The sequence below is a fragment of the Schistocerca nitens genome, chromosome 3, assembly GCF_023898315.1.
Source record: "Schistocerca nitens isolate TAMUIC-IGC-003100 chromosome 3, iqSchNite1.1, whole genome shotgun sequence".
In the NCBI taxonomy this organism is placed as follows: domain Eukaryota; kingdom Metazoa; phylum Arthropoda; class Insecta; order Orthoptera; family Acrididae; genus Schistocerca; species Schistocerca nitens.
In genome coordinates this window covers 932,301,083-932,308,554 of record NC_064616.1, presented here as the reverse complement: position 1 = coordinate 932,308,554, position 7,472 = coordinate 932,301,083, and positions in this window count along the sequence as shown.

Genomic DNA, 7,472 nt, shown 5'->3' with positions numbered 1-7,472 from the left:
GGAACCCGGGCGTGGGAAGCGAGAACGCTACCGCACGACCACGAGATGCTGGCGTACTGCGTGGAAGCCTCCCCTTCTCTGCTTAACTATTACAGTCCTAATCACGTCGTGAGTTAGGGATAAGTTTCCATAAAGGGTGTTCCGAAATTATTCTTTCAAATTAATACAGGACATAGAGAACATGAAAACAAATATATTTAGTTATGGTACGTATGGCCCTTGACGGTAGTTCCTGGTGATAGGGATGATTTAAACAGGAAGTAATATAACATGGTAATTACAGCAATGGCATTCACAGGAACTGCTCGAATGCGCGACCATTGGCCTGTATGCACGCAGTACATCGTCGATCAAGTGATTGTCGTGTCCGTTCGGAGATTCCCGGCATGTCCGCAATGGTACCAAAAGTGGCAGACATTCTAGCGACGAGTCTTCTGCTGTTTCCACAACAGTTCCACACACCAGCTGCTTCATATGACCCCAGAGGAAGATACAAGACTACCTGGCTGATCCGTCAATTCCCGAAGGTGGATTTGATACGATTCCTCACTGCAGTGCTGAAGTGGGCTGGCGCCCCATAGTGCTGGAAGTACATCCTTTGTCTACGATTCAGAGGTATATCCTCCATCAGTTCTGGCAACACATATTCCACGAAGATGTGATATCTCAGTCCGTCGAGGCGGAGTGAAAGAAGTTATGGTCCAATCAACCTATCGGCGCACACATTAACACCGAATCCCTTTTGATCAGTACGAGGTCGAGTTGCTCTTGGATTCCCATGTGGCCAAACATGCGAAATATGGATATTGAAACAGCCTTCACGAGTATACAAAGTCTCGCCGGTGTACAGGGCCTAGGCAAGAAATACGAGGTGCAGGGCAGCCTGTTGTAAAGGCTATGTCCGACCCCAAGGATGAGTGTAATACATCGTGTACTTGTAGATGGAGTGTCTTCAACATGACGCAGAAACTTGTCTCCCATTTCGGGAATACACACTGTTCTATTCGGACCTGTATCATGCATACATGCACGGGAAGTGCCTGTTTCATGCAGCAGGCGAAGCAGACGTCCCAGTAATTGGTGTTCTGGAACCAGTCGGTTGGGAAAGGCTCTCGATACTCTGCAGCTCGCCCGTTTCCATTCACAGACCCGTATACCAGATGCGTGTTAGCCATTTAAGCTTACGTAAACCATTACGTGATACCTGTTGTCACAAGGCTGTAATGACTGCGTCTGAATCGCTGTGTGACAAGGCGGTGATGCTTGCGAATGAATGGGTGTGTATCCAAGCAAATGTGAGAGCCGACCATCCGTACACAGAACGGTTTCGAACGTCAGCACACATTCCCAGTCAGCGACGCTGACAGTACCTTACGTCAGCACCACTAACAAAACTTTCCGCGACATTACAAGTTGACTTCAGAGACCATATGCTCATTATCGAAATATATTTATTTTAATGTTCTATACTTCCTTTATTAATTTGAACGAATCGTTTCGCAACACCCTGTGTACCTCAGTAGGCAGCCTACTCTTTCGTTCAGTATACCATGTTAGTCCTATTTGATGCGAGTTCCATGAACTTAATAGCATTTTAAGATGTGTCGGGCGAATGCTTTGTGAGCAGTCTCCCATTCCTCCCTCAATCTTAACAAGAAATATAACAGCACTTGGGCTCGTTACATGATAAAATTTACTGTACATTCGTACCTGTGAAAGGTGTTGTTCCATGCGTCGTTCTCGCATTTGGGTGCAACACTGCATTCGTCTATGCAGTGAGTTTTGAATGCTTTCAAACACCCCGGGATTATCTCGTATATCTTGTGAGGACTAGACATTTCACTGGTTCAGTTCTTCAACGTTATCTACGGGACTGCTATACACTTCATTTCTGAGATGCCGCCCGTCAGAAGAATTCAGAGTATTGAGGTCAAATAATAGTGGAGGCCAAGGTACAGTGCCTGGTCGACTTATCCATGCTGGATCACACTGGAGCTTCAGATGTCTTACAACAGCAGCAAAATGTGCCGGTGCCCCATCATTCATGTACCATTTTTTCCAAGTATGGATAGTGGTTAAAATTGAGCTCAGTTAACTAGTACCTGAATCGTAAAAAGTTCACGTTTCAAATACACCGGTGACAGTTTACACTGTGAACTATGTTGCAATGAAAGGCGTCCATGTTGACACGGTCGCCGCTAATTTCGCGCAGTGTTTGGGTCACATAACCACTTTACTTTCACTCTGTAACATAGAGGAGAGCGATCGGTATGACTGCAAGCGCCAAGGACCCCGGCATATATATTTGCTCTGTCACGGGGAAGGTCTTTGGGAAGTGCTAGATCCTGTGTATCAGCCGCGCGCGAGATATAGCCAACGATCGTTCACGGATTTGTTCCTTTCTCCGAGGATCATGGTTCACACTTAGAAGAGTTAATAGAGATGAGCAATGGCAATCAGTTGGTGAGATAGATGTATGACGTGGAATAGTTTCTTCTTTCGTTAACGAATACCTTACATAAATACTAGTGTATGTCACACGACGTTGTTTTAAATCGGATTGTACAGCTCCTCGAATAAATTTATTTTATACATGAATAGTTGAGTTTCCGCGATGCTTTCTCTAGATATTCCCTCGCTACGCATCCGGTTGGTCATTTAGCTTATCTTCGAATGTATGTGTGTGTGTGTGTGTGTGTGTGTGTGAGAGAGAGAGAGAGAGAGAGAGAGAGAGAGAGAGAGAGAGAGAGAGAGGGAGGGAGAGAGAGAGAGAGAGAGAGAGAGAGAGAAGAAGGTCATGTAACTACTCTTCCTGCCGTCGGTAGTGCTCCAGCAATGAAGATGGGAAGTGAATGTATTTCATCATAATAGTCACAGTCAGATAGCATTTGCCCACACAGAAAAGCAGTTGTATTAAAATCGTTTTCAGCAAACATTCAGTCAGGTAACATTCTGCACACGAAGAGATCAGAGTGGAATAGTTCCATTCAGGAGTCGCCATCAGGAATGCAATTCAAACAGAAGAAACATACCTGTGCTTGCTTAGAGTCCAGCACTACCGAAAAGACCCTCGGCACCACAGAGCAAAGATACAGAGTGTTCGGAAATTCCCATTACAACATTACAAACTTCTAGGACTTGTAGAGGGGTGCGAGTACATAAAATTTTGAATAGGAACCTGTGGTGTCACCGCTAGACACCACACTTGCTAGGTGGTAGCTTTAAATCGGCCGCGGTCCATTAGTACATGTCGGACCCGCGTGTCGCCACTGTGTGATCATAGACCGAGCGCCACCACACGGCAGGTCTAGAGAGACGGACTAGCACTCGCCCCAGTTGTAAGAAGACGTTGCTAGCGACTACACTGACGAAGCCTTTCTCTCAATTGCCGAGAGACAGTTAGAATAGCCTTCAGCTAAGTTAATAGCTACGACCTACCAAGGCGCCATTTGTACCATTGCATGTATCTCAAGATAGTCTCACTTGTATCATCAAGAATGCTGTATACCAAAGGACGATATAAAAGTTAAGTGTTCTAGTAGCTACGTTCTTTTCTTTATCACATTCATTACGAATCCTGTTCCAGACTTCGCGCCAGTCGGCGTGTGTGTACGTGTGCCCTTTCGGCTACCCGTCACTGTGGACTGGCTGCCTTGTCAGTCCACTACAGAACCTATGTCCGGAAACGTAACGTTTTCGTTCTACGATGGTTTTATTTCAGATGTGTAACGCGTTCACGTCTGCTGATAGAAGCAGTAGGGTAGACAGGATGACGTGTACAATGTCTGTAACAACGTTGGTGGTCGCCACAGCGAGCCGCTGTTGTAATGTTCTGTACGTACATTACGCCGAGTTATTTTTTGTTTTGCAGTAATGTTAACAAAAGAAATGGTTCAAATGGCTCTGAGCACTATGGGACTTAACTTCTGAGGTCATCAGTCCTCTAGAACTTAGAACTACTTAAACCTAACTAACCTAAGGACATCTCACACATCCATGCCCAAGGCAGGATTCGAACCTGCGACGTAGCGGTCGCGCGGTTCCAGACTGTAGCGCCTAGAACCGCTCGGCCACTCCGGTAATGTTAACACGTAATGTTTAAGTGTTAATAGAAACAAATGTGTCTAAATGATAAACGGATGTTTCGCTATGTTTCCTTACGGATTGTTAGCTAATGATTGTACTGCGTCACGCCTAATTCAGTTCCTCAACCAGAAGTGGCTGAGTTAAATATCTGAATTGAAACCGTCGGGGTTCCTCTTCAAAATATGATGTACTCACTCCCGTGTACAAGTGCTAGAAATCTGTAACGGAAATTTCCGAACACCCTGTATATGCCTGAGTCTTCGACGCCATTGTCTGTCCTGAATGCTATCCTCCGTGCTACAGAGTTACGATTGTGTGGTCAGGCAATGGAAGATGGGCGCAAACAACGCGGTTTCCTGTAGATAATCAGTTTGGGGGAGGTGGGGGGGGGAGAGAGCTCCCACGGTGGGGCAGCGACAGTATTCCGGCGGCTGTCAACCCGGAAGAGGTTTCCGGAAGCGCGAGGTGTAGCCGTTGGGCCGGGCCGGGCCGCGGGCAGCTCGCACGCGGACAGATGGCCGTGCTTTATGAGTGGACCGGTCCGCGCCGCCAAAAAAGCGGCCGTCCGCTTTGTGCGCTGTCTGGCCACATGGCCGGCAGACCGGCTTTCTCGAACGGGGCAGCTGCTTCACAGGTGCTGCTCCTGCCGCGCGGCGCATTGTGTAAGAACCGTACAGCCGACACCAATCTGGCGCCGCGCGCTACCCGAGGTGTCGAGCGGTCGCCAAACGCCATCCTCACAGGCCACTTCTGTTCCTCTTCTTCCTCTCAGACCGCAGCCGTGAGATGTGTGTCAAGCTGAAATCCCTCATCTCGGTTGAGCAGGTTTTCTGCTAATCGTACTTCCGCAACTTAATCTCAATATCATGGGGGCAGTGGCCAGTATTTTGATATTACGTAATCCGGAAATACGAAGATCAGCCACTGCAGATTCGTTAGGTTATAGAAGGTGGATGTGTCTCTAGTGTTCGACCCACCGTTCTATCTACAACGTTTACTTTTTCTCCTATATAATTTCTACCACAATCATAACTACACTACTGGTCATTAAAATTGCTACACCACGAAGGTGACGTGCTACAGACGCAAAATTTAACCGACAGGAAGAAGGTGCTGTGACATGCAAATAATTAGCTTTTCAGAGCATTCACACTAGGTTGGCGTCGGTGGCGACACCTACAACGTGCTGACATCAGGAAAGTTTCTAACCGATTTCTCATACACAAACAGCAGTTGACCGGCGTTGCCTGGTGAAACGTTGTTGTGATGCCTCGTGTAAGGAGGAGAAAAGCCTACCATCACATTTCCGACTTTGATAAAGGTCCGATTGTAGCCTATCGCGACTGGGGTTTATCGTATCGCGACATTGCTGCTCGCGTTGGTCGAGATCCAATGACTTAGAATAATATGGAATCGATGGGTTCAGGAGGGTAATACGGAACGCCGTGCTGGATCCCAACGGCCTCGTATCACTAGCACTCGAGATGACAGGCATCTTATCCGCGTGGCTGTAACGGATCGTGCAGCCACGTCTCGATCCCTGAGTGAACAGATAGGGACGTTTCCAAGACAACAACCATCTGCACGAACAGTTCGACGACGTTTGCAGCAGCATGGACTATCAGCTCGGAGACCACGGCTGCGGTTACCCTTGACGCTGCGTAACAAACAGGAGCGCCTGAGATGGTGTACTCGACGACGAACCTGGGTACACGAATAGCAAAACGTCATTTTTTCGGATGAATCCAGGTTCTGTTTACAGCATCATAATGGTCGCATCCGTGTTTGGCGACATCGTGGTGAACGTACATTGGAAGCGTGTATTTGTCTTCGCTATACTGGCGTATCACCCGGCTTGATGGTATGGGGTGTCATTGGTTACACGTCTCGGTCACCTTTTGTTCGCATTGACGGCTCTTTGAACAGTGGACGTTACATTTCAGATGTGTTACGACCCGTGGCTCTACCCTTCATTCGATCCCTGCGAAACCCTACATTTCAACAGGATAATGCACGACCGCATGTTGCAGGTCCTGTACGGGCCTTTCTGGATACAGAAAATGTTCGACTGCTGCCCTGGCCAGCACATTCTCCAGATCTCTCACCAATTGAAAACGTCTGGTCATTGGTGGCCGAGCAACTGGCTTGTCACAATACGCCAGTCACTACTCTTGTTGAACTGTGGTATCGTGCTGAAGCTGCATGGGCAGCTGTACCTACCTGTACACGCCATCCTAGCTCTGTTTGACTCAATGCCGAGGCGTGTCAAGGCCGTTATAACGGCCAGAGGTGTACTGATTTCTCAGGATCTATGAACCCAAATTGCGTGAAAATATAATCACATGTCAGTTCTAGTGTATTTGTCCAATGGATGCCCGTTTATCATCTGCATTTCTTCTTGGTGTAGCAATTTTAACGGCTAGTAGTGTAATTTTCTCAACAACCGCCTTTCGCAAAAACAGATAATCGAACACCAGTGCCACAGCAAAAGATGACGTAACATTCACACGGTGCAAGGAATAACATCTTCCCTTCAATGTGGATAGAAGTCGGTAGTCACGCTACGTCAGTGAAGCCTTCTGTCTGCATTCACACAGTTTGCAAGACATTTCGCCAACAGAACTTCACAACGTAAGTTTTATTCAACCATACTCTGCAGCGCTGTTCTTGTTCATACTGTTCTCTAGAAAATAAAAAGCATAGATTTCACTTTCATTCTGCGCCAAGCAGCTAATTGTTTATGCTTGACTGCCAACCCTCGCAGTCCGCCACTGTTGTAGCAGCACATCGCGCAACCTTACCCTTACATGCTCTCCACATGCTCTCCACATGCTATCCCAACGAAACCACGTCACTAGGCTGACCGCCAAACCACCCACAGATCTATCCATCCTTTCAAATTTAACACAATTTTTCTTTTCCTCTTCATATCAGTGCTTTCTTCTCCATACTCTCCTCCCTCCATTTCCAAAAGCTTTGGGGTTCTCCCCCATGTAGAGGCCTAGAGTTGGTGGTCTCTGCAGGGAGGTGAGGCGGTTGGTTGTCGTGAGGATGTTGTCGCTCAACAGCTGGGCTGGAATGCTGACGACGACGGCCACTGCAGAATGTGCACCGTCCCGCCACGAATCTGCAGCTCAGGGCAGGGCGCTGCTGCAGACACGAAAGCCCGTCGTGATTCTTGAAAAGGAAGACTGACCCCAATAGTGGTGGTTAACCTTGCGACCTTGGCATACAGTACCAGCTTTCCTGCACAAGTACAGGCGGACGGGCGGCTGCACTTCCCGATCACGAATGGCTGCCCTCACAGACAGAAGTCTAGCTGCGGCTAAAATGAGTTCAAAAGTGGCCCACGAGCTGGGAGACGCCAAGTCCACAAGAGCTGACAC